The sequence below is a fragment of the Palaemon carinicauda genome, unplaced genomic scaffold, assembly GCF_036898095.1.
Source record: "Palaemon carinicauda isolate YSFRI2023 unplaced genomic scaffold, ASM3689809v2 scaffold32, whole genome shotgun sequence".
NCBI lineage: Eukaryota > Metazoa > Arthropoda > Malacostraca > Decapoda > Palaemonidae > Palaemon > Palaemon carinicauda.
The window spans coordinates 396,334-423,299 of NW_027170871.1; the positions used below are offsets into that span (position 1 = coordinate 396,334).

The 26,966-nt window shown below is 42.0% G+C and overlaps 1 long non-coding RNA gene across 2 annotated transcripts in view; it reads left to right on the forward strand.

Annotated features, from left to right (window-relative positions):
• LOC137636526 (uncharacterized) overlaps nucleotides 1-26,966 on the forward strand; it is a 45,151-nt gene that overhangs the window by 15,656 nt on the left and 2,529 nt on the right. Inside the window, exon 3 of one of the 2 annotated variants that reach the window (XR_011043132.1) lies at nucleotides 2,812-3,105. This is a non-coding gene — a long non-coding RNA (uncharacterized lncRNA). Of the gene's footprint in view, nucleotides 1-2,811; nucleotides 4,180-26,966 lie in introns of those variants that run through there. The other variant, XR_011043131.1, reaches the window with a different exon arrangement.

Consider the following 26,966-nt stretch of genomic DNA (forward strand, 5'->3'; position numbering starts at 1 on the left):
GAATGTGTTAGGTTTGGTATTTTTGAAGGGTCTTGTGTTGGTTAGTTCATGTAGGAAATCTGTTTAGGTCACGTCCTGCATTTACAAACTTGTTAAGCCCCAACCAGCATATCCATTAAACTGAGGGACAGCTGTACTGTATCTAGAATGATACAGGTGTATGTGTTGTTGCATTGGTATAATACAGTAAACAGTTATTTTGGTGGTTGTATTTACTTTTCTCAGGTAATGTTCATGCCATTAAGTAATGTAAAGTGTTAAGTAAAGAATAGAAACATTATCAGATCAAAACTTTAGAGTACTTGTTCTTATATGAATATCAACTATTGTCCCTTAACCCTTTTACCCCAATGAACGTACTGGTACGTTTCACAAAACTCATCCCTTTACCCCCATGGACGTACCGGTACGTCCTTGCAAAAAAATGCTATAAAAATTTTTTTTTCATATTTTTTATAATTTTTTGAAAAAATTCAGGCATTTTCCAAGAGAATGAGACCAACCTGACCTCTCTATGACAAAAATTAAGGCCGTTAGAGCAATTTTAAAAAAATATACTGCAAAATGTTCTGGAGAAAAAATAACCCCTTTGGGGGTTAAGGGTTGGAAATTTCCAAAGAGCCTTGGGGTAAAAGGGTTAATAGGAGAATGATTTCAATGACAGCCATCCGAGCATTCGCATCGATATCGCTTGTAGGCTAGTATTGTTATTACTAGCTAAGCTATGACTCTAGTTGGAAAAGCAGAATGCTACAAGAAGTTGCTCAAGTGGTCGTTTGTGACCGGTCTGGTCTAACACATTTCAACTCCTGATTGGTGATACACCCTCTCACCTGTCTGGCCAGGGAAGTAGCACATCTAAGCCCTCTTATTTCTTCTAGTAAACACAGTCCAAGGTAAAGAAGTAGGTGAAAGGTAAATCAATTGTACACAATACAAACCTAAGCTGGTACTCAGGTATGTGTACCTCCAGATCCCAGTCTATATCCTCTTTTTGAGAGTATTGTACCTTCACTTGGTGGTAGTGAACAATACCAGTTTAGGGTGCTGTGGCATGGGACATCAACAGCCCAACAGGGGTTCACCAGGATCTTCTCCCAGGTTTCTGCTTATGCCCCAAACAGATCTTGGCGTACTTAGGCTTGAATCTAGGCAGTGCGAGGGAAAGTATCCCTGGTTGCTGGATTGCCTTATGAGGTTGCGAGAGCTAGCTTTCCTGTTGTAAGACAATTCTCATGTCAAGTCCATTGGTTGCAAGGAGTTTTGAGACACCTAGTCTCCTTCTAGCTCCTAGTTACGAACAGTCAACTTAGGATGCTGTCAATACAGTGACAACACAAGGCCTTCAAGCTACAAAACAAGGTCCCTCCTGGAATAGTATTCCGATAGAGGAGATCAAAGACAGATCCTGAATGGTGGTTTTCTGACACCAACCTCCGCTGGAGTGCAGACTTTCCGTTTACCCCTTCTGAACTTATGCTCTTCACTGATTCATTAACCCTTTTACCCCCAAAGGACGTACTGGTACGTATCACAAAACTCATCCCTTTACCCCCATGGACGTACCGGTACATCCTTGCAAAAAATGCTATAAAATTTTTTTTTTTCATATTTTCAATAATTTTTTGAGAAAATTCAGTCATTTTCCAAGAGAATGAGACCAACCTGACCTCTCTATGACAAAAATTAAGGCTGTTAGAGCAATTTAAAAAATATATACTGCAAAATGTGCTGGGAAAAAAATAACCCCCTGGGGGTTAAGGGTTGGAAATTTCCAAATAGCCCGGGGGTAAAAGGGTTAAGGTTGTGGAGCCTTACTGGCTCCAATACAAGAGTGTTAGGTCAGTAATCCGATGATTGGAATTGCCGCATCAACGTACAACAGCACTAGCATTCAAATGACCTGTCTCGCCTTCCAAGCATATTCTAAACCTTTTCTGTCGAACCAGTCTGTGGTGTCAAACGACACTACCACCGTAGGATAGTACCTGTAACAAGGAAATACCATTTCTTGTCAGCTTTGCTTTCTAATGGTACAGATCCGGCTTTGGATAGAAAGCACGGCAATATCCCCGTAAGCCAGCTTCAGCTCGGACAAGAAGAACATCCATTCAGACAATCTGGGCAGGTGGACTCCGATACAGTGATCTGGATATGATTGGTTTTTATATTCTCAGACACAAACACTTAATGACTTTTGGGGGCTCACCAATGATAGACCTTTTCCATCGGCCCTCAACTAGAAATTCACGGTATCGTTTGCCCCAGTAACATTACCGGAGGCAGCGTTATAGGAGGTTTCTCAACATCCTTTGGACATTCTTGAGGTCTACATTCTTTTCCCCCTTTTTGCCTATTACCGGACTATGCTGGGTCAGCCAAGAACTTATTCCCTAGTCCCCATGTAAGGATCTTTAGTAGGCTAAATGGGATTGTTGCCAGAACAGGTGGGGGGGAGGCAGAAGGCAGGGATTCTGTTTGGTAGTAACTACCACCACCTCTTTGTATATCTTGACAACCAAGTTCCTGCTCCTACTGAAGGACTCATAGTTTGTATAGTTAGGAAAAATACAAATCACTCAATTTCTTTTTTTCATTATTTATTTTTCAAGTATTTTTTGTCTAGGTTATGTAAGGAAACATTGATCAATTTATATTAACTCAAAATTGAGCAAAAGAATTTGTTTTCAGACAAGCTGCATTATTGCACACAATATAATTAATCATTGATAAGAATTGGATATTTGCCTCAGATAAGTCCTCAACAATATTAGTAGTTCTGATTTTTAACTATTTTTCGTCTTATTTCAGGTCTCTACAAAGAGTAAATTTCTGCATAAAGGTGGACTTTACTTTAAAATCCAGATGTAAAAGGAGACCCGCCAAGATGATGCTGAGGACTGTGACGTAAAATGAAAGAGGCCCTTTTAGCTTCTCATGCGGATGAGTTGGGGACAGATAGTGATCATACAGACAGCATAATTACCATAGAAAATAATGACAATAACGCTGTTGAGAAATCGGCCGGATGCACGGCATGTCATCTGATCATAGGTTTTAGTTTCGTTTAGTCTTTGATTATATGTCAAGACAACTCTGATAAGTGTAAGAAGGATTTGATTCTTTATGTAAAGGATTGATTTCTGTTTTAGGTTTGGTGTTTTGAAGGTTATTGTGTAAGTTAGCTTATATATGAAATCTGTAAGTCACGTCCTGCTTTTACTAACGGGTTAGACCCCAACCGGCGTATCCGTTAAACAGGGCGACAAGTGTAGTTGCATTAGTTTATCAGACAGCTATTTGGTGGTTGGATTTGCTCTGCTTAGATAATGATCATGCCAATAATATAAAGCTATGTTAGTTAAAGAATAGAAATATTGGGTCAAATCACCTTTTATCCCTTTTACCCCCAAAGGACGTACTGGTACGTTTCACAAAACCAATCCCTTTACCCCCATGGACGTACCGGTACGTCCTTGCAAAAAAATGCTATAAAGATTTTTTTTTTCATATTTTTGATAACTTTTTGAAAAAATTCAGGCATTTTCCAAGAGAATGAGACCAACCTGACCTCTCTATGACAAAAATTAAGGCTGTTAGAGCAATTTAAAAAAAATATACTGCAAAATGTGCTGGGAAAAAAATAACCCCTTGGGGGTTAAGGGTTGGAAATTTCCAAAGAGCCTGGGGGTAAAAGGGTTAAGAGTATATATTCTTTAATACGATTAATATTTCTCAATGATTGGCCTCCGAGCATTCATATCGATTCTAATCATAGTGTAATATGACTTCCCAAGCTATGGCCCATTCTAGAAAAGCAGAATGCTACAAGCCTAAGGGCTCCATCAGGATCAGTAGCCTAGTGATGAAAGAAAATAAGGATATAACAAGTGAACTTTATATAAGTAATAAATAAGAATATATGAAGTATTTTAGGATCAGTAACAACATTTGAATACATCAGTCTTACATAAACTATAGAATGAGACAAATTAATCTGCTTCACGAAAAAGCATTTACAAGAAGTTTGTACTTCTAAAGTACCCATGATGCAACTGGCTGATTAGGAAGATCATTCTACAGTCTGGTCACAGCTGGAATAAACCTTCTAAAATACTTTTAAGGAATGTGACTTATCATGGAGAAGTTATAACTTAGAATTAACTGCTTTCCTATAGTCCATTTTTCAATATTAAACTTACCCGATAATCATGTAGCTGTCAACTCCGTTGCCCGACAGAATTCTATGGAGGGATACGCCAGCTATCACAATACTAGAAGGGGGTGTACTAACCAGCGCCACCTGTGGCCAGGTACTCAAGTACTTCTTGTTGACACCTCCTCAATTATTCCTCTGTCGTGCTTCTGACAAGACGTTCTGGGATACGCTTATGTTCTTGGAGTATTTTCACGACTTTGGTGAAGTATTTCTCTTTGATTTCGGCTGTCGCTTTACTGGAAACTTCTATTTTAGCTTAGTTAGCTTTTGGAATTAATTTGATTAATTTTGGTGACGAAGAGAGTATGAACTCTCGTTCACCTTTCAATGGCCGACCCTTCCCTTAGACGGAAGTGTTGGTGTCTAAGAGAGTATAGACTCTCTTTCTTAATTTTGCTTAACAAAAGTTATAGATTTATTTTATATCTCTCCGCCTCTTATAGGCCTCTTCGATTAACTTCCTTTTATTATAAACTTATTAAAATTAATTTTTATATTTGTTTATATTCGACCTTCCTAATAGTAGGCGGTCTTTTCTTGGTACCGAAGTTAATTAACATTGAGCCCGTCATTTCGGTTTTACCCGTTAACATATTATGCTATTTTAATGTCTTTGAAAGAATTTCTTTGATAGTCTCGTACTTTTTCAAAGTTGAACTAACGTTTTGTTTGTCTCTGCAGTTGTTGACGTTCAGAACGTTCAACTTGCCCTCTATCGTTACGATAGAGAAAGAATGTTCACGGTTTCACGTTGCAGTAAGAGTAACCGTGTCTAGCGTTTTGTTCATTCTTTCTTAACTTAATGGTTTTGATCCTAATAAAGGAACTTTTCATTTTGGGAAATATTTCAGTTTTTTCCTTTAACAATAATATGTTTTAACGATATATATGATTGGGCTCTTCTCTCAGGTTCTAAGTCAAGAGAGAGAGAGAGAGAGAGAGAGATAGAGACGGAGGGAGAAAGAGGATAAACGTTTCCCTCAAGCCTGCCAGGCGTACGAGTAACGTCGTTATCGTTTTTGCTCTTATCCCTAGTCTCTTTAGGGGAAGAAACTAAACGTTTCTAGAGTGATCTAGTGTTTAGTCTCTTTCCAGCCACTGAATTATCTTTCATTAGATTTTTCTGTTACATTGTAATTCTGTTTTCGCAATTACTAACTTTTGAGAAGGATAGAATTGCGTGTTTCAGGTACAAACCACTTAAAGTTTCGAGTTCAGTGAAATAAGTGCAAACAGAAATCAAAGTGATAAGTGATTAGCGCAAAGTATGTCAGTGTTATGCGTGAGGGTACTTTTGTGCGCGCCAGTCGTCCTCCCAGTCCGGGACCTCTTGCAAGCTCCCAAGCCCAGGGGAGAAGCAATGTCGAAGGGCAAAAGGGTTCGGCAGGCCTTGATCGGCGCACAGAAGTATCCTCGGTGGTTGTGGGCGTGTCTTACCGAGACCGTCACTCCCACCCGCAGACGATTGAGCCCTTATTTTGCTCGTCTGCAGAAGAGATTTAGAGGAGAAAATAAAGGCAGAGTAACGCTGGTCTCAGGTCTCAAGACCTCTTAAACGTAAAGTCCAGACCTATGCCAGACGTACGAAGTAAAGTTCAACAACCCGGATGCAGTCATTGGGTTAGCTCTGACTCTCCTCAGTCATCAGTTTGTCGGGCTGAGAGTGCGCCTACACTCCCCCCGCCAATGCTCGCTCCGCCTGATCGCAGTACCACCTGCCAGGCGTACGATGTTGTGGACTCTACTACAGTCCATGCAAGCACAGCTTTCGGACTTGATGCGTGAGTGTGGGGCTGAGAGTGTTGCTCCTCCGCCTCCGCCTACACTCCCCCCGCCTACACTCGTTCCGCCTGATCGCAGTACCACCTGCCAGGCGTACGATGTTGTGGACTCTACTACAGTCCATGCAAGCACAGCTTTCGGACTTGATGCGTGAGTGTCGGGCTGAGAGTGTTGCTCCTCCGCCTCCGCCTACACTCCCTCCACCTGCACCCGCTCAGCCTGTGCTCAACCCGCCTGCGCTCGCTCCACCTAGTCGCAGCACCATCTGCCAGGCGTACGATGTTGAGCCACATTCTGTGTTCGCTGTTCCCAGTATTGTTCAGCCTCAGCCTTCTTTAAGGCAACCTTCTGTTTGGGATCAGGAGGATTACTCCACTCTTCCTCCTCCTCCCCTGGCTGCTCCACCGGTGGTGCAACTCTCGGTGGAGGTACAACAACCTCTTCCACCCATGAGTCAGTCTCCTCAGCTGCTGCACCGAGCTCAACCCGTGCACCCTGATCTTGCGCCTCAGACACCTCTGCTTGCGAGAACTTTACCTTGTTCTGCGCAGCCTCTTCTGCTTGTCTTTTATTCAGCCTTTGCAGACTGAGCCTCAGGTGTTCCCTCAACAGAGTCTTGAAGAGGAAACCACAACTATTGTTGTTCCAGCTCGTTCTGACTCTGCTGTTCAGCATACCTTACCTCCATTTTCAAACCATGGCAAAAATATGAATCATGAGTTATGAATGTAAGGTAAACATTATGTTGATTTTTAAACCCCATGCAAGCATGCATAAAGCACTCTAGCACTGGTCATGGAATTTCTGAGAAATGTTAAACGCCATGCACACGCTCTGCTTTCCTTACAGCAGGCTCTGCTTACAGCAGGCTCTGCTTACTACATGCTCTGCTTACAGCATGCTCTGCATTCAGCATGCTCTGCATACAGCATGCTCTGCATTCAGCATGCTCTGCATACAACATGCTCTGCATTCAGCATGCTCTGCATTCAGCATGCTCTGCATACAACATGCTCTACATACAGCATGCTCTGCATACAGCATACTCTGCATACATCATGCTCTGCATACCTTACCGCATGCTTCTCAGTCACACATCTTGGGTTGTTGCCAACTCACTAGACTGTCAAGCAGTTTCATTACGTTGCCTTCTAGTCTGCTGCTTTTGCACCAGTGAACCCTCACTCAGAGAACTTAGCTTTTCTAGGATAAGGTCCCTGTAGATGAGAAAGTTCTTTTCTCCCTCCTTCTGATATTCCCTTGAGGACTCTGTCATTTGGAGGGAGCCTTTAGCTGCATAACCTCTTATGGACTTTTATTTAAGCTTAACATGCTTCCAGGGAAGGTAATGGTTCCACTTCAGTCGCTAATCCCGTCTGTTACCACACCTGCTCCCTTAGACCTTGAGCTGTGTTGCATGACATGCAGTCCAAGCTTAGTCCTTGTTAGAGGATTTTTTGTTTACGGAGTCAATGTGTCACGGGGAAGACGTTCAACAACCAACAGAAGTGACTTGTTGTGACGCAGTGCGGCAACCTCAGCAACCCGTTAAGGAGTTGTCTGTACGACCCAGACAGTCTAGACAGATTCGGGTTGTCACTGTACTTCCTCGCTTGCCCATGATTGACAGTTCACAGACTGTGCAGCAGTATCATGATCTTGTGTCCGGCTCCGTCAGACGACTGGCTTTTAAGAGCTCCCACAAGTCGTCGCTGTCTGGAGATTTTCAAATGGACTATGGATCTGACCAAGGAACTGGGCCTCCTGGTCAATTTTGAGGAGTCTCAGCTCGTCCCATCCCAGACCATTGTCTCCTTGGGTATGGATCTTCAGAGTCGAGCTTTTCGGACTTTTCCGTCGGCCCCAAGGATCTTCCAAGCCCTAGAATGCATCCAGAGCATGCTGAGAAGGAACCGATGCTCAGTCAGGTAGTGGATGAGTCTAACAGGGACACTTTCATCGCTGGCCCTGTTCATCGTGTTAGGGAGACTCCACCTCCCCCCCCCTTCAGTATCATCTAGCTGCTCACTGGATAAAGGACATGACGCTAGAGACGGTCTCAGTTCCTGTTTCCGAAGAGAGGAGGTCTTCTCTCGCGTGGTGTAAGAACAGCTTTCTTCTCAAGGAAGTCTACCTTTGGCTGTTCAGAAACACGACCGCCGTCTCCTCTCGGACGCATCAGACACGGGCTGGGGTGCGACTTTGGACGGACAAGAATGCTCGGGAACATGGAATCAGGAGCAAAGGACACTTCACATCATTTGCAAGAAGTTGTTGGCGGTTATTCTGGCCTTGATAAACTTCAAGTCCCTCCAGCTTAACAAAGTGGTGGAGGTAGACTCTGACAACACCACAGCCCTGGCTTACTTCTTCAAGCAGGGAGGTACTCTTTCGTGGAAGTTGTTCTAGATCGCAAGGGACCTACTCATCTGGTCTTAAGATCGAAAGCTAACTGGTAACGAGGTTCATTCAGGGCGGTATGAATGTCATGGCAGATCACCTCAGACGGAAGGGTCAGGTCATCCCCACAGAGTGGACCCTTCTCAAGAATGTTTGCAACAGACTTTGGGCCCTGTGGGGTCAGCCAACCATAGATCTGTTCTCTACCTCGATAACCTAGAGACTCCTGTTATATTGTTCTCCGATTCCAGACCCAGCAGCAGTTCACGTGGATGCTTTTCTGCTGGATTGGTTCCACCTCGACCTGTATGCATTCCCGCCGTTCAAGATTGTCAACAGGGTACTTCAGAAGTTCTCCTCTCACAAAGGGACACGGCTGACGTTGGTTGGCTCCGCTCTGGTCCGCGAGAGAATGGTTCTTAGAGGTACTGCATGGCTGGTCGACATTCCCAAGACTCTTCCTCTAGGAGTGAACCTTCTAAGTCTACCTCTCGTAAAGAAGGTACACCCAATCCTCCACGCTCTTCGTCTGACTGCCTTCAGACTTTCGAAACACTCTCAGGAGCTAGGGGCTTTTCGAAGGAGGCAGCCAGAGCGATTGCCATAGCAAGGAGAACATCCACTCTCAGAATCTATCAGTCTCAAGGGGAAGTCTTCCGTAGCTGGTACAAGACCAATGCAGTTTCCTCAACCAGTACCACTGTAACCCAGATTGCTGACTTCCTGTTATATCTAAGGAAAGTAAGATCCCTTTCAGCTCCTACGATCAAGGGTTACAGAAGTATGTTGGCAGCGGTTTTACGCCACAGAGGCTTGGATCTTTCCACCAACAAAGATCTTCAGGACCTCCCTAGGTCTTTTGAGACCTCAAAGGAACGTCGGTTGTCCACTCCAGGCTGGAATCTAGACGTGGTCCTAAGGTTCCTTATGTCATCAAGATTTGAACCTCTCCATCAGCCTCTTTTTAGGACCTCACATTAAAAACTCTTTTCCTCGTGTGCTTGACAACAGCTAAAAGAGTAAGTGAGATCCACGCCTTCAGCAGGATCATTGTTTTCACATCTGAAACGGCTACATGTTCCTTGCAGCTCGGTTTTTGCTAAACGAGCTTCCTTCACGTCCTTGGCCTAAGTCGTTCGAGATCCCAAGCCTGTCCAACTTGGTGGGGAATGATCTGAAGAGAGTTCTTTGCCCAGTTAGAGCTCTTAGGTTCTATCTAAAAGGTCTTAACCTTTACAAGGACAATCAGAAGCCTTATAGTGTGCTATCAAGAAACCTTCTTTTCCAAGTTCTAAGAACTCAGTTTCTTACTATTCAGGCTTCTGATTAGAGAAACACATTCTCATCTGAAGGAAGAAGACCTTGCTTTGCTGAAGGTAAGGACACATGAAGTGGGAGCTGTGGCTACTTCAGTGGCCTTCAAACAGAACCATTCTCTGCAGAGTGTTATGGATGCAACCTATTGGAGAAGCAAGTCAGAGTTCGCATCATTCTATCTCAAAGATGTCCAGTCTCTTTACGAGTACTGCTACACCCTGGGATCATTCGTAGCAACGAATGCAGTAGTAGGCGAGGGCTCAGCCACTACATTCCCATAATCCCATAACCTTTTAACCTTTCTCTTGAATACTTTTTATGGGTTGTACGGTCGGCTAAGAAGCCTTCCACATCCTTGTTGATTTGGCGGGTGGTCAATTCTTTCTTGAGAAGCGCCGAGGTTAAAGGTTGTGATGAGGTCCTTTAGTATGGGTTGCAGCCCTGTATACTTTAGCACCTTTGGGTTGATTCAGCCTCCAAGAGGAACGCTGCGCTCAGTAAGGAAGACGAACTTAAAAAAGAGGCAGAGTAACGGTTCAATTCGACTTCCTTACCAGGTACCTATTATTTCATTGTTATTTGAGATAACTGTTATATGAAATATGGGATACTTAGCTATCCTTTAATCTTGTACACTGGTTTTCACCCACCCCCCTGGGTGTGAATCAGCTACATGATTATCGGGTAAGTTTAATATTGAAAAATGTTATTTTCATTAGTAAAATAAATTTTTGAATATACTTACCCGATAATCATGATTTAATTGACCCTCCCTTTCCTCCCCAGAGAGAACCAGTGGACCGAGGAATAATTGAGGAGGTGTCAACAACAAATGATTGAGTACCTGGCCACAGGTGGCGCTGGTAAGTACACCCCCTTCTAGTATTGTGATAGCTGGCGTATCCCTCCATAGAATTCTGTCGGGCAACGGAGTTGACAGCTACATGATTATCGGGTAAGTATATTCAAAAATTTATTTTATTAATAAAAATAACATTTTTTGTCTCTTTAGTTCATTGATAAATTATTTTTGTATCCATTTTTTCATCTTTTATGAAAAGATAAATGTGTGCTTAAGTTTGCCAAGATCCTATGAAATGTGTTCTGCATGTTTATAATTCTTGTAGAGTTTGAAAATGTACATATACTGCAGAAGTTGCATCATTTTGTTCAATTGAAAATGTCTGTTTTTATTGATTTATTTGTAAGATTATGTATTTGTGTTTGTATGAAAAACAAATCTGAACTTAATGACCTCGCAAAGTGTCAATATCAGGACGATGCAGAGTGCACTGGAGTAAAAATAGCCACTTTTCTCCTAAGATATCCTTGTTGGATGGTTTCAGAATCCAGTTGCAGAACTTAAAGAGGAGCACTTATGGTCTTTCAGGATTAGTTCATATTGAGAAAGGTTGCAACAATGTTGGTTGAATAGCTACCAGTGTCTCATGAATGGAGAATCTCGGTTTGGCAATATCCGAAATCCTCTACAGGCCGACAGATTTTCTCTGTTCCGTACGTTTTCCTGGAATGGAAACGTTCTTGCTCATTTCCTCGGCATAAGGGAGAGGATTCTTTATTACAGACTGGTTTTTATTTTTCTGTGATTGGAGGGAGGTGTAGATTCTAAGAGGGCCTTCATCATTGGATTCTTTAAACTTGAGATTTAATGTTTCCTACATCTGAAGTAGTGTGTTTAACAGCAAACATGTTTTTGATGTAGATTGTTGCTTTTTCCAGTCATCTCAAAACCTGAGAGTGCTTCCTTCTTGTGTAATGTATATTCCATAATGGGACTTTAGTCTCTCATTTTTAGAAATTTTTTTACCCTTTTACCCCCAAAGGTCGTACTGGTACGTTTCACAAAACTCATCCCTTTACCCCCATGGACGTACCGGTACGTCCTTGCAAAAAAATGCTATAAATTTTTTTTTTTTTTCATATTTTTGATAATTTTTGGAGAAAATTCAGGCATTTTCCAAGAGAATGAGACCAACCTGACCTCTCTATGACAAAAATTAAGGCTGTTAGAGCAATTTAAAACAAATATACTGCAAAATGTGCTGGGGAAAAAATAACCCCTTGGGGGTTAAGGGTTGGAAATTTCCTAAGAGCCTGGGGGTAAAAGGGTTAAGAGGACCTACTAAACTTTTAAAAAGTCCATCATTGAAGAATCTCATGCTTGAAACTTTCTACCATTTTAGTACTATCTTTTACTCCAAGAGAATGTTTTATCTTCAAAGAAAATTCAATTGACAGAATTGTGAACAGTTTAACATATAAACTGACTGTTTTTGTATTCTGTACCAACTTAGAATACATTTCAGGAATTACATGATATTGGCAATTTGTGAGTACAGTTTTCCATGGGTTTTTTACATTGATGCTACAATGTTTTTTTCTCTGGTTGTTAATCTGACCTCACAGATTGCCAATATCATGACAATTCAGAGTGAATGTTTTCAGAACATTTTGTGCTGGAGTACAATTGATGATGAGGAAATCTTTGTAGGTCTTCGACAGTTCATTTATAGGTAGAAAGACTGCAATAATGTTAGATATATCGTCAACGGCTCATTATTAGGAACATTTAGGGAGATCCATATCCATATACCAAAGGCACTTCCCCCAATTTTGGGGGGTAGCCGACATCAACAAGAAACAAAACAAAAAAAGGGGACCTCTACTCTCTACGTTCCTCCAGCCTAACCAGGGACTCAGCCGAGTTCAGCTGGTACTGCTAGGGTGCCACAGCCCAACCTCCCACATTTCCACCACAGATGAAGCTTCATACTGCTGAGTCCCCTACTGCTGCTACCTCCGCGGTCATCTAAGGCACCGGAGGAAGCAGGAGGGCCTACCGGAACTGCGTCACAATCGCTCGCCATTCATTCATTTAGGGAGATAACGTTCAAAATCCCTTACAAGTCAAAAGAGATTTCTGTAGTTTCGTATGGATCTCCAGAATGACGGTGCATTCTTGCCGACTGCCCCAAGTAGAAAGTACAGTAAAGGATTATTCCTCAGCCAGTAATTTCTATATCCTTATAAAAGAGATTTTGACAAAGGAAAAGTCTATTTCTAGGCGAGGGTACTTGTGTCGCCCAGTGAAATGCTCCATAACCCTTTTACCCCCAAAAGGGCGTACTGGTACGTTTCGCAAAACTCCTCCCTTTACCCCCATGGATGTACTGGTACGTCCTTGCAAAAAACTGCTATTTACAATTTTTTGAGAAATTTCAGGCATTTTCCAAGAGAATGAGACCAACCTGACCTCTCTATGATGAAAATTAAGGCTGTTAGAGCAATTTGAAAAATATATACTGCAAAATGTGCTTGAATAAAAGATAGGGTTGGAAAGTTCCAAGTAGCCCGGGGGTAAAAGGATTAAATTAAAGCAGCATTTCAAAGGTATAAATACTGCTAAATATACTAGAGAAAAAGTTGCATAGAATGCCAGGAATATATCCAGCTCACTCACCCTTATAGGGTGTCGGTATAAATGTATCTATATCTGCTTAATTGAGGATAGATTAGAATCTAAAAAAATCTTTGCCATTCGATTTGTGAGCTAAAGAGGTGATCTTCGCCCTCAGAAGTGTGTTGAAAACGGACATGTTTTTGTATTGCTGGTATGAACTAGATTGTTATTTTCTCCGCTCAGGTAACATATTTCCTGCTGCTTCCTCCGGTGCCTTGGATGAAAAAGAAAGCACACTTTCTAGTATAGGGATATGTTTGGTGCGAGTAGATTGCTGTATATACATCTTTTTTTTTTTTCAAGCACATTTTGCTAAATATATTTTTTAAATTGCTCTAACAGCCTTAATTTTTGTCATAGAGGGTTGGTATCCGAAAGAATAGATCTAGATATCCGACCATTTGTCCACTTGACGAAGGTCCTCCAATAGGAAGTTAAATATGATTTGGATTTTCATATTGCACTTGAGGTTTGTAATGAAAATCTTGGTAAGCAATTTAGGTTTTCACTTTAGAAGTATCCTTTGATCCAGAAAAATTTTCTGTTTAGTTTTCTCTTTGGATAAGGGATTTGAAGGATACTTGTCATCATGCTTTCATAATGTTATAATTCAGCAGTTAAGTTCATTCTTTTCATCCTGAGGATGTTACAAGGTTGTATTTTCTGAGCTAGTCAGGATTACTTTTCCTCTCATGAGGGATTTAATTTTTTCCCTCCATTCATATACAGTATTTGTGTAGGATTTACTTAATACAGGTCTTGATATCAATTTTGACTTAAAATAGTCTTGATAAGTCTTCATTTGTCTAAAGGATGTGTAGTTATCTTTCTGTCTGTTCCAAGGATTTATTTTTACCTTTGGTCCATCCATATACCAAGGCACTTCCCCCAATTTTGGGGGGTAGCCGACATCAACAAAGAAACAAAACAAAAAGGGGACTACTCTCTACGTTCCTCCAGCCTAACCAGGGACTCAACCGAGTTCAGCTGGCACTGCTAGGGTGCCACAGCCCAACCTCCCACATTTCCACCACAGATGAAGCTTCATACTGCTGAATCCCCTACTGCTGCTACCTCCGCGGTCATCTAAGGCACCGGAGGAAGCAGCAGGGCCTACCGGAACTGCGTCACCTTTGGTAAACCTTGTATGGATTTAACATGAAATATTTATGTTTTTTGCATTGTTAAACCTGACTCTTTACGTATTATTTCTTAGGATTTAAAGGAGTAATCCCCTTTTACTATAGAATGAGTGACTAAAACCTACCTGGAAGAAGACAAAGATATATGCTATCCTTTTTGCCTTTTCTTGGCACATCTTGTGAAGATACTTGAAATGTGGGTCCTCATATTTGAAAGCTCCTCCGTAAACCTTGATTTCAAAAGGTTCTAGTCAAATGCTCTCCGTAAACCTTGATTTCAAAAGGTTCTAGTCAAATGCTCTCCGTAAACCTTGATTTCAAAAGGTTCTAATCAAATGCTCTCCGTTGACTTTTGATGTTGCATTCAACAGCTGATTTTTTATATGAATATTTGCTTAGGTGCTTTTTTCAACAGCTATTTTTCTAGATTTTTGTTTGATTTCTATTGTGCCACATCTGTTTTAGGCAATATACTTTTAGATGTTTAGAGGAAAACATTTGAAGAATACTGCTTTGATCAGTCTTCTATTATCTCTTTTACTCTTTATCTAAATCCTTTGAGCTTTCCGTGTTTGGGAGACAGTTTTGCCTTTGAAGGAACATACATACATATACCAAGGCACTTCCCCCAATTTTTGGGGGTAGCCGACATCAACAAATGAAACAAAAACAAAAAGGGGACCTCTACTCTCTACGTTCCTCCAGCCTTTGAAGGAAAGAAAGACTATTTTTTTTCGATGTTCTGACACAGGAATATTCTTTCAGTGTAACTTTAGATGTAATCTTAGCTCAAATGCATTTGATTACTGTACTTTCTGCACATTTTACTAGAGAATATCTTTCCAGTAATCTTCATTTTATTTGATTTATGATTTCATAATTGAAAGTCCTATCAGCTTGACCTCATCATCATATATTATTGCAACAAAATTGTATCCACAGCACAGTGGCCTGATTGCGTTCGTAGAGGTCCAAATTTGTAAGGTTGGCCCCTGTTCACACCCACGAAATGTGTGATCTATTGTCTGGATGGGATGCCCAGATGGGCACTCAGCTGAGGGGGCGAGGTCCCACTTATAAAGATTGTCTCCAGGTTTTCCAACTCTAACTTTTGCTTAATTAGGAGTAACCCAGAGGGGCTCTGGATGGCCTCACCAGGTAGTCAACTGTTTGTTTCTCTCCAGTGTTCTAGGCAGTGAGCTGCTGACTCCATTGGGTCAAGGCTAGTGGTGGTTATGGAGCTCTTGCAGGATTTCAGTCTGTCTAACCATCCAGTGATCATAGAGCGTGTGCTTTTCATCATTCTCTTATTTATATTTTGGGGTCTTTTCGGTGTTTGGTGGTGCAGTGCCTGCCCATGTATAGAGCACTGGAATGGGTGTTGGTCCTAAGGCATCAGTAGTTATGCTACATACTTGAGTTCATCGTCAACTTTAAGGGAATGACATGACCTTTCCCAGACTGGTTTGGAGTATTTGGCAGTGGATTCGTTGAGTGCCAGAGCTGTTTGTCTTAAGGTTTGAGCCTTTTTTCCACAATATAAAGAGGTTATTTCTGGCAGTTATCTTCACCTTTACTTTCCTTGCATGCTCCCTAAAAGATGGTGTTCGGTTTAATGTAACGCCTAAATGTTGTAGCAGGGAAGCTATCATTCCATACGTTCAACTCCCCTTTCGCCCGGTAATTTTTAAGCAGGAAAGCACATTACCTGTTTTTTATCTGGGTTGGCATTTATGAAGTTTCACTTTTATTCATAAAGCATCAGATAATTTGCTCTCATTGGTAGTAAATAAATCTGACTGTCACTGGATGGCAAAGCAGAGGTCATCTGCGTATGTAAATTACGGATTTCTCTAAACTTGACCCGAGGAATGTCGACCTTCATCTTTGGCTATCAAGTAAGATGCCGTAGTCATTTTCATTGTCTACAGTACTATGCAAAGTTTTTCTTAGGTGATCATTATATTGAATTTACCCTACTCATACAAGAATGAGATTTCATTGCGCCTTTACAAAATTATAGTAGCTGTTAGTGCTGAAGAGGAATGAGGATGGGGGTGGGGAGATGTAGGGGTAGAGAGAGGGTATGTTGACGAAGGAGAGGTCTAATTGGTGAGGGATCTATGATCGTGGTTCAATCACGCCCCAGTTTTCTATACCGACACTCGACGAGTGAGCGAGCTAGGTTTATTCCTGGCATTCCATGCATCTTTTTTTTTCCTCTGGTATATTCAGCAATAACTATACCTTTGAAATGGTGCTTTAAGGAGCATTTCACGGAGCGACACAGGTCGACCCCAGAAATAGATTTTTCCTTCGTCAAAATCCCTTTAATATTCGTGTGAACAGCTAGTGATACAGTGAGTCTTGATCCAAATTTCTTTTGAGGTCTGTATTATTGGTCTGTGCTTTTTTTAGTGCTTAAGTAGGCTATAGATTTTTACCTCTGTATCTCCTGTTGTCTAATGGAATTGCTATAAACTTTTCTTGTTGGTTAATGCCACCACCCATTATCGGATTTGAGATTCGCTCTGTTTAGACGCCTACAGTATTTGACCAAAGAATGTTCATCGACAAACTTATTCCATTGTGTCTTTACAAAATCATAATACATACATAGATATACCAAGGCACTTCCCCCAATTCTGGGGGGTAGCCGACATCAACAAATGAAACAAAAACAAAAAAGGGGACCTCTACTCTCTACGTTCCTCCCAGCCTAACAAGAGACTCAACCGAGTTCAGCTGGTACTGCTAGGGTGCCACAGCCCACCCTCCCACATTATCCACCACAGATGAAGCTTCATAATGCTGAATCCCCTACTGCTGCTACCTCCGCGGTCATCTAAGGCATCGGAGGAAGCAGCAGGGCCTACCGGAACTGCGTCACAATCGCTCGCCATTCATTCCTATTTCTAGCACGCTCTCTTGCCTCTCTCACATCTATCCTATCACCCAGAGCTTCCTTCACTCCATCCATCCAACCACCCAAACCTTGGTCTTCCTCTTGTACTTCTCCCATCAACTCTTGCATTCATCACCTGTATTAATATGTTTATGAACAGCTATTGATACAATCTGGGTTGATCTGTATTTGTTTGAGTTTTGTAGCTGTGGTCTTTGTTTATTTTTGTGCTCAAGCAAGCTGTTGATTTTTTTGCCTCAATGCCTCATCCATCCATCCATCCATATACCAAAGGCACTTCCCCCAATTTTGGGGGGTAGCCAACATCAACAAGAAACAAAACAAACAAAACAAAAAAGGGGACCTCTACTCTCTATGTTCCTCCAGCCTAACCAGGGACTCAGCCGAGTTCAGCTGGTACTGCTAGGGTGCCACAGTACCAGCTGAACTCGGCTGAGTCCCTGGTTAGGCTGGAGGAACATAGAGAGTAGAGGTCCCCTTTTTTGTTTTGTTTGTTTTGTTTCTTGTTGATGTTGGCTACCCCCCAAAATTGGGGGAAGTGCCTTTGGTATATGGATGGATGGATGGATGAGGCATTGAGGCAAAAAAAATCGACAGCCTGCCTCATATCCGTTGTATTTTCTCAAGTTGATTTCTGTGGATATCATTAGGTTTACCCTCCTTTTGTGCAGCTCTCAACTTTTCTTGTATTTGTTGGCACCATTAGCCAATTTCAGAATTGGAATTCTTTGTGTTTTGACTCGTACAGTATTTGACCAAGGAATTTACATGGACATTTTGACTGTACTCGATGCACGAATGTCGTTTGCTATTGTTTTTCATTTACAAATCTGTATTTACTTTGTAAATAACTGTATTTTGCATAAACTTGAGATGGATTTTTATGTCCTTTGATAGCTGCCATTTTGTCAGGGGAGTCAATTTCTCGCTGAGCAGTTTAGAATTGCTACTTTTCTCATTTTTGGGCAAAATTAGTTAAAATCACCATCTCTGTCATACAACTTAATGGCCAAAGTTCTAGTTCAAGTTTCTTGTTTTAGAGAGATCAAATAAGAGTTAATCTCTTGCTAGTCATCAAAGTCATATGAAGTGGACATATGTCTCCATTCCAGTACTTCTGTGAACCACTCTCTTGTGGGCCAAAAAGGGGCCACTAGACTCATTCTGGTTCCCTCGTGCGACACGAATATTTGCATCACTTTGTGCACAATCTTGAACGGTGGGAACGCGTACACGTCCAGATGGGACCAGTCCATGAGGAAAGCGTCGATGTGAACTGCTTCGGGGTCTGGCACTGGGGAACAGCAAGTCTCCAGTCTCTTCGTCTTCGTGGTTGCGAACAGGTCTATACAAGGACGACCCCAAGTCTGCCACAGGCTCTTGCAGATTTGCTGATGAAGCGTCCATTCTGTAGACAAGACTTGAACTTTTCTGTTCAGACTGTCTGCCATCACGTTTCTTTCCCCTTGAATAAATCTTGTTACAAGGGTTACATTCTTTTCTCTTGCCCAATAAAGGAGTTCTCTCGCAGTCTCGTAAAGACACCTCGAGTGGGTTCCGCCTTGCTTGCCGACATTACAACGCTGTAGTAATGTCGGAGTTGACCTGTACCACTCTGTTGAGGACTGACTTTTCGAAGCCTTTGAGGGCTAACAGTGTTTAGAAGTGCAAGATGGAGTTTGTTTTGGATCACAGCAGTGTCAAGAGGGGTCTGGAAGAGGTAAATGATCTGCACATATGAGCTGTTCATTGCATCCAGTTTCCATAACCCTTTTACCCCCAGGCTATTTGGAAATTTCCAACCCTTAACCCCCAGGGGGGTATTTTTTTCCCAGCACATTTTGCAGTACATATTTTCTAAATTGCTTTAACAGCCTTAATTTTTGTCATAGAGAGATCAGGTTGGTCACATTCTCTTGGAAAATGCCTGAATTTTCTCAAAAAATTATCAAAAATATGAAAAAAAAAAATTATATAGCATTTCTTTGCAAGAACGTACCGGTAAGTCCATGGGGGTAAAGGGATGACTTTTGTGAAACGTACCAGTACGTCCTTTGGGGGTGAAAGGGTTAAAGCTTTATTGCAAGAAAGCTATTTCTGCCAACTCAATGGGAATGTCCCCAGTGATAGGATGTGGTTGAAGGGATTCTGCCTTCCGTTTATGACCGCAATTTTGCTTTCTTCTGATTACAAATGTTAGATTAGAGGGTATGTGGTATAATCTCCCGTTTGGGTTGATTTTGTTGCCAGTCACCACTCAGTTGAGATTAGGATTCCTTTGATGTCGAACGCCAGTGTACTTTGATTTTTCTGCTTCAGTGTTAATTGTTTACATTCTAAATACGTATCTTTGTATGCTGGGTTTCCGAGACATTTTGAATGGACCCATTTGCCTCAAATATTGATTATTTAATCATTTTGGTGTTAAGCATATGTTTAACCATTATTCTGGCAATTATTTTTTTAAAAAAGGCTTAGTTTTCACCCAAGACACTGTTGGTTAGTGGCCTATAAGGAAGAAAGAAAAACAAGCACAAAGATATAGTGGAGAAATCCTTAGGATAACAGCCTTGCGTCTTTATCCTTAGGATAACAGCCTCGCGTCTTTATCCTGAGGATAACAGCCTCGCGTCTTTATCCTGAGGATAACAGCCTCGCGTCTTTATCCTGAGGATAACAGCCTCGCGTCTTTATCCTGAGGATAACAGCCTCGCGTCTTTGTCCTGAGGATAACAGCCTCGCATCTTTATCCTGAGGATAACAGCCTCGCGTCTTTATCCTGAGGATAACAGCCTCGCATCTTTATCCTGAGGATAACAGCCTCGCGTCTTTATCCTGAGGATAACAGCCTTGCATCTTTATGACTTTCAGGGTAAAAACGCCTGTTGTTTCCTAAGGTTTAAGTGTAGGTCTTAGCTATGTGAAGCTATTCTTGTGGACTCGGAATTTTGTATAGTGCTTGACTTTCCAGTTGGGTAACTTTAGTACATTATTTCAGTGAAATCTTTCTTGGTTTGAAAATTATCTGCCCGTGATTCTGTACTTGGGAATGGGGATTCGGAGTCGAGCTATTTGGGCTTTTCCGTCTGCCTCAAGGACGGAACAAGCCCTGGTGAAACTTCAATGCTTTCTAGAGAAGGGAAAGTGTTCTGCGAGGGATTGGATGAGTCTTCTGGGAACCCTTTCCTCGTTGGAGCAGCTTGTCTCCCTGGGAAGACTGAATCTTTGTCCTCTTCAGTTCCACCTCAATCTACATTGGAACAGCTGGAGACGAAATGTATCCCCATTTCAGAATCCACAAAGTGATGCCTTCAGTGGTGGAACGACCCCGTCAAACTTCAAGAGGGTCGTTCTCTGGAACAGAAGAACCCAGACCTTGTGTTGTGTTCAGACGCCTCGGACTCGGGGTGGGGAGCAACACTGGGAAAGTTGGAGATCTCGGGTTCCTGGACAAAAGATCAGGAGATCCTCCACATAAACCAGAAGGAGCTGTTGGCAGTCCTGTTAGCCCTCAAAGGCTTCGAAGAGTCAGTCCTGAACAGAGTGGTACAGGTCAACTCTGACAACACTACAGCGTTGGCCTACATAGGCAAGCAAGGCGGAACCCACTCGAGGTCTCTTTACGAGACTGCGAGAGAGCAGAAAAGGCCAAGTCTTGTCTACAGAATGGAAGCTTCATCAGGAAGTCTGCAAGAGCCTGTGGCAGACTTAGGGTCGTCCTTGTACAGACCTGTTCGCAACCACGAAGACGAAGAGACTGGAGACTTACTGTTCCCCAGTGCCAGACCCCAAAGCAGTTCACATCGATGCTTTCCTCATGGACTGGTCCCATCTGGACGTGTACGCGTTCCCACCGTTCAAGATTGTGCACAAAGTGATGCAAAAATTTGTGTCGCACGAGGGAACCAGAATGAGTCTAGTGGCCCCTTTTTGGCCCACGAGAGAGTGGTTCACAGAAGTACTGGAATGGATGGTGGACACACCGAGAAGCCTCCCTTTGAGAGTAGATCTTCTCAAACAACCCCACTTGGAAAGGTTCCATCAAAACCTCCAAGCTCTACATCTAACTGCCTTCAGACTATCGAAAAACTCACGAGAGCTAGAGGTTTTTCGAAGGAAGCAGCTAGTGCAATTGCGAGAGCAAGGAGGTCTTCTACCATCAAGGTTTACCAATCTAAGTGGGAGGTTTTTAGAGAATGGTGCAGAAACAACTCTGTTTCCTCTTCCAGTACCTCTATGACTCAGATTGCTGACTTCCTTCTGTACCTTAGAAGGAAGCGTAAGTTTTCGACCTCAACCATCAAGGGATACAGGAGCATGTTAGCGTCCGTCTTCAGGCATAGGGATTTGGATCTGTCCAATAACAAAGATCTCCAGGACCTTCTCAAATCTTTTGAAACGACTAAGGAACGACATCAGGAATCGCCAGCTTGGAATCTAGACATAGTCCTGAAGTTCCTAATGAGTAGCAGGTTTGAACCTTTACATTCAGCCTCATTTAAGGACCTCACCATGAACACTCTCTTTTTGGTCAGTTTGGCGACAGCAAAAAGTGTTAGTGAAATTCATGCCTTCAACAAAAATGTAGGCTTTAGAGATAACAAGGCTATCTGCTCCTTACAGCTAGGTTTTCTTGCTAAGAACGAACGCTCTTCACAACCCTAGCCCAAGGCTTTTGAAATTCCGAACCTTTCGGATTTAGTTGGGGAGCAATTAGAGAAGGTCCTGTGTCCAGTAAGAGCCCTGAAGTTCTACCTGGAAAGAACGAAGAATTTACGGGGCAAGTCAGAAGCACTTTGGTGCTCAGTCAAGAAACCTTCGCTACAGATGTCTAAGAATGCGCTATCCTTCTTCATCAGGCTCTTAATAAAGGAGGCTCATTCTCATTGTAGTGAGACAGACCTCAAGCTTTTGAAGGTCATGGCACATGAGGTTAGAGCTGTGGCAACGTCTGTAGCCTTCAAGCAGAATAGGTCTTTGCAGAGCATCATGGACACGACATTCTGGAGGAGCAAATCTGTGTTCGCCTCACACTATCTAAAACAAGTCCAGACTCTTTATGAGGACTGCTACACCCTGGGACCATTCGTAGCAGCGAGTGCTGTAGTGGGGGAAGGATCTACCACTACACTCCCGTAACTTAATACCCTTTTTCTTCCCTTGGAACTGTTGTATTTTTATGGTTGTTTGTGGAGATTGGACGCAGTTCACAATCATTGATTTATAGTCAGGTGGTCAGTTTGTTCCTTGGGAGGGCCCGGAACAAGGGTATTGGAGGAGGTCCTGTCACAGAGGTTATACACCGTTTTGACAGCTCCTAGAGGTCTTCAGCCTCCGGGGTGGATTGCTGGGTCTCATAAGGAAAGCGGACTAATGACTAGTATCATAAAAGTCAGCTTCCTTATCAGGTATGAACCCTTAAGCTTGTTTATTAACTCTTAGGTAAATTCCAACAATGTGTCAATCAGCTATATATATAACTACCAGGTAAGTCAGATGTTTAAAAATGTTATTTTCATAATAAAATAAATTTTTGAACATACTTACCTGGTAGTTATATATAATTTAATTCCCACCCACCTCCTCTCTAGAGACCTAAGGGCATGAAAGATCTGAGGAATAGTTGAAATGGTTCCAGGGACCTTGGTAGAGGGCGCACTGGTGGTACACCTGGCTACCCCATCGGCGATTACCGCGAGTTTTGAAATTCTGCCGTGACGTCAGGGACTAAGCTATATATATAACTACCAGGTAAGTATGTTAAAAAATTTATTTTATTATGAAAATATCATTTCTCCTAGCCCTGGCCTCTGCCAAGAGAGTCGGCCAGCGACATGATCTGTCTTATGATATCGCCCTTTCAAGGGGATGGGGACAAATGACATTAGTTTCATATTTGAGTTCGTTAGATTGCGAGTCTCAGTTCTGTGACAGATGACCCAGACCAACTGTTACTCTGCCCTGTGAGGGCAATGAGGAAATACTTGAAAAAAACCTCCAGAATCCACCCTCAGATCAGCAAGCTCTTAGTGAGCATGGAGGGGACCAAGAGGAAGATTACTGGATCAGACTGGTAATCGAGAGAGCCATACAACCAGGCTCCTCACCTCCCAGTCGTCATCCCTGTGATCACGACTTCAGGGGTGTCGGCACATCCCTGGCGTTCAAGAAGAATTTATCTCTTGACGCAGGTTTAACAAGCGGGCGTGTGGAAACGGCAAATAACGTTCACCGCCCACTACCTGCAGGACATTGCCCACAGGAACCTGAATACATTTACTGTACTTTAAGTCCTATGGTGACTGCATAAAATGTGGTCAATAACACCTCAGCTCCCTTGTAGGATAAGTAGCAGTTGGTTGTGGGCAGATGTTACCCACGAGTAAGTCTAGGATGAATGCACGAGTGACTGGCCATTTCATATTTCACTCCCCGCTCTTGGGGTCAAACATCTGAGGAACTCTACAAACTTTCTTCCTCTGACTGCAGGTGGGTACCATGCCCCTTGTGTAGCCTGATATATGTTTATGTATTTATATCCCCATTCTCCAAGCAAGGTGGTCAGGCAATGTCTAGTTTAAGTGGGGAGCTTCGCTCCAAAATTATGCTTACCTAGTCAAGTCACATTGCTAAATTCTACACATAGCACAGATTGCCCTGACTGCCATCCTTTAGTGATTACGAGGTGTTAGGGCGCCCTCTGATCAGCTCATGCGAAGCACAGTGTGTGTCCCAGGGAGTCTTCAGCCAGTTGGATTTAGGACTTCCATCCACCATGGGGTGAGTCTCCAACGTAAAGAGTGTGAGGTTTGTACATAGTGCTGGAATATATGACAAATTTAGAATGTATTATTCCTGACCATACAAACCTGAAACTCTTTACGCATACTGGTCCTGCCATCACCTTCCCCCGGAAGTCCTGCCGGAATTGCAAAGTGTCGGTTTACTAGCGCTGGTGTGAGCTGGGTGGTTGGTCTACTCCCGCTACCTCCCTCCGCTAACTAGCAGAGCCTAGTTACGCCTCCTAAAGGCTTTAATGGCTAGTTTCAGCTATCGCCGAAGTAATACTCCTATGTAAAGAGCTCCAGGTTTTTTAAGTTAGGAAAAATAAAAAATATTTTAGAATTTTTTGTTTTTTTGTCAGGTAGAACTAGGAGAGTAAAATAACAACAGTGCGTCCGCGGCAGAGGTAGCCCTCTCGAGCACAGTTTTCTATTTCGGCCCGATTTCTATACGACGTTTTAGAAAACTGGCTGCAGAGAGGCCTACTCTGCCGCGGCAAAAAATAAAAATAATTTAATTACGGTAATTATAAAAAATTTTCTAAATTCTTTATTGATGTTTTCCATGTTGTCTTTATCTGAAAATTTGACTAAACTTTACCTTGAATTGAGCCATCAAAATTTAGATATACAGTATTTCAATTAAGAAAAAAAAATTATTTTTTCATGAAAGTCTTTAAAAAAATCACTGCTTGTTTATTTCAAGTCAAAATTCTTCTAAAAATTTCAGTCAAAAATTCTCTAAAAATTTCAGTCAAAAATCCTCTATAAAAATTTCAGTCAAAAATCCTCTAAAAATTTCAGTCAAAAATCCTCTTAAAAATTTCAGTCAAAAATTCTCTAAAAATTTCAGTCAAAAATCATCATAGAAAATTCTGTAAAAAATCCTAACTAAAAATTTTTTCAAAATCTCTCATTAAAAAATTCAGTCAAAAATCCTGAGAAAAAATTACTTTTCAATTTTATTTCAAATCAAAATTCCTCCTTATAGTCATAGCTGACATTTGAGTACAACAAGCCTTATTTTACATAATAATTCAGAAACATTGACATTTTTACATAATCAAGATATTCTTCTAGGAGAAGTCAAGGGTCCTAAGTGTATCAAGCGTTGCAGTCTGCCTTCAGGTGGACGCTACTGGCAGCGTCACGCAATAGGACGTAACCCCAAAGCTAAAACGTCTACGGGGGACTTTGGGGCTTCCCCAATGGCTGGCCGTTCCGGTGCTGTTGCTGCCCGTCGTCCGGAAACGGCAGATTTCGACTGACAGGGTGGAACAGTATGGCATCTTAGGTCAGCTTAATAATAATAGTACAGTAGGTGATTATGATACATTTATGACCCACACGGCTGGCGTGCATAGCACATTTCGCTACCTCATTGCAAGAGGGTCGTAACTCCAAATTTGCTAGTTTTGAGTTATATGGTGTACAAGATTGCCGAATTGATTCTGCATCTTTTGGTAAAAGAGTCGTGAATCTAGGTGAATTAGCGGCCGAGAGATGGCACTAAGGAGATTGTGAAACATGATCAAATTCATAGGACTAAGCAACTTTCAAATGCGTCTCCTGAAAAATCAGGAATTTGGAGTTACGACCCTCTTGCAATGAGGTAGCGATTTGTGTACTGCTTGCCAGAACAAAGGATCATTGAGTTAATGTTTATTTGGAGCGAAGCAAGCCACGGCGGAGTGAAATCCATTTCAGGTATGGGATATAAATTATAGGTAATTATGATACAGTACTTTGATAGCTACCCAAGCGGTTGGCGAGCAACATCTATGTACCGCTTGCCAGAATACAGGAGCAGCGAGATGAAGTTTATTGCAAGCAAAACTAGCCATGGCGAAGCAAAATCTATTTGTGGTGGCAAATTGCACAGCCTTCTCTTTAGCCAGTTTTCTAAATCGTCGTATAGAAATCGGGCCGATATAGAAAACTGTGCTCGAGAGAGGCCCCTCTGCCGCAGTCACTCTGTCGGTGTTGCTTCGTCCTGTTAGTTTTACATGAAAAAAACTTTTTTTTCTGTTATTTTTCTCGGATTTATGTTTTATTCTGCTGTTATCTTCCGCACATACCTAGTTTTCCTTTGCCACCACCCATAATCCCAGTTCCCACCTGGGGACCCCCATTAGTGTTGGGGTATGTAGGGCTTTGGTCATCGGAAAACAACGGCTTTATGGAAGGTAACAACATAACAAAACAAAACAAGACCAAAGAAAGAAATCGTTTTTCATGTTTATTACCAATAAACATTATTGCGTTGCTTGTGTATTCTGGCAAGCGTTACATGATGTGATGTGCACGCCATCTGCGTGGGTTACTATCAAAGTACTGTATTATGACTACCTATGATTTATATCACACACACCAAATGTTTTTGCTCTGCCGTGGCTCGATTCACACGCAAATAAACAGAATCTCATCACTCCTCTGTTTAACCCTTTTACCCCCAGGCTATTTGGAACTTTCCAACCCTTAACCCCCAGGCGTTTTTTTTTTTTATTTTCAAGCACATTTTGCAATATTTATTTTTTAAATTGCTCTAACAGCCTTAATTTTCATCATAGAGAAGTCGGGTTGGTCTCATTCTTTTGGAAAATGCCTGAAGTTTTGCATAAAGTTATCAAAAATATGCAAAAAAAAAATTTTATAGCATTTTTTTGCAAGGCTGTACCGGTACGTCCATGGGGGTAAAGGGATGAGTTTTGTGAAACGTACCAGTACGTCCTTTGGGGGTAAAAGGGTTAAGCAAGAGGTACATGAATTCGCTGCACATGCCAGCCGTGAAATCATTATGTAATGTATCATAATTCCATAACTCCTGTATTATTATTATCAAGCTGATCTAGGATGCCTTATTGTCCTACCCTATCAGTCGGAGTCTGGTGTTTCCGTTTGACGGTCAGCAACGGCA